Here is a 1,029-nt window from a genome sequence, read left to right as displayed (position 1 = left end):
AAACTCCCATCAGAAGCACAACTGCCTCCCTGCACCATCGAAGTTCGTCGATGCTGGGAGAATGCCAGCCCCACAGCCCAGAAGCCCAGGGAGCCCATGTCCAGTCAAGTCTTTGCCAGTTTCCAGCTACTGGCTCTGCCCCAATTAAGATCCATGAAATGAGAACTTCTCGTGGCCATCTCGTGCGATTCCTGTGCAAAAGTAGAGTAGATCTACCCCAGGGTTTCCAAAGATCGAAAGCTTTTTAGAAGTAGACTATCACATCTTTCTCCTGGTGAGTTTGAACCACTGACTTTTTTTTTGATGACAGCTGAGCACTTTAACCATTGCATCATCAAGGCTTTCCTAAGTTCACAGCAGATGGTCTCAATGTTGATTGCTATTGGAACCATCTGAAGAGGTTTCAAATCGTCCACGTCCCAGTCTACACCCTAGTCCCAGTACATCAGAATCTCTAGGAAGAGATCCACGTAAGAGGAAAACACTCCTTTTTCTGTGCCCAGCGAAGCCACACCTCGTGGTCCCAAGAAGCATCTGAAGCGTGTAGCAGCTCCAAAGCATTTGGATGCTAGACAAACTTACTTGTGTATTTGCTCCTTGTCCATTTACTGGTCCCCACAAACAGAGAGAATGTCTGCCACTGATCATTTTCTTAAGAAACAAACTTAAGTTTGCTCCGAGAGGAGATGAGGTTAAAAAAATCTGCATGCAGCAGTTCTTTAAGCTTGATGGCAAGGTCCGAACTGATATAACCTCCCCTGCTGGTTTTATGGATGTGATCAGCATTGACGCTTCGAGAGAATTTCCTGTGATCTGTGACACCAAGGGTAGATTTGGTGTTCACATTACACCTGAGAGGGCAAAGTACACATTATGCAAAGTAAGAAAGATCTTCGTCGGCACAAAAAGAATCCCTCGGCGAGTTCTGGTGGACTAGTGGCAAGACGGTGTACTGCAATCCCAGAGGTGCACGGTTCAAATCCACCAGATGCTTTGCTGGAGAAGGAAGAACAATCTCCTCCTGTACCA

General features: G+C 46.6%; 1 pseudogene; it reads left to right on the top strand.

Annotated features, from left to right (window-relative positions):
• Positions 1–522: 522 nt before the first annotated feature.
• The window catches only part of LOC102870181, a 1,179-nt pseudogene continuing 672 nt past the window's right edge, over positions 523–1,029 (top strand).

Source organism: Elephantulus edwardii, unplaced genomic scaffold, assembly GCF_000299155.1.
Source record: "Elephantulus edwardii isolate Elephantulus edwardi_28Jun2011 unplaced genomic scaffold, EleEdw1.0 scaffold00003, whole genome shotgun sequence".
Classification (NCBI taxonomy): domain Eukaryota; kingdom Metazoa; phylum Chordata; class Mammalia; order Macroscelidea; family Macroscelididae; genus Elephantulus; species Elephantulus edwardii.
The sequence above is the reverse complement of the archived record's forward strand: the minus strand, read 5'-3'. Positions and strand labels throughout refer to the sequence as shown.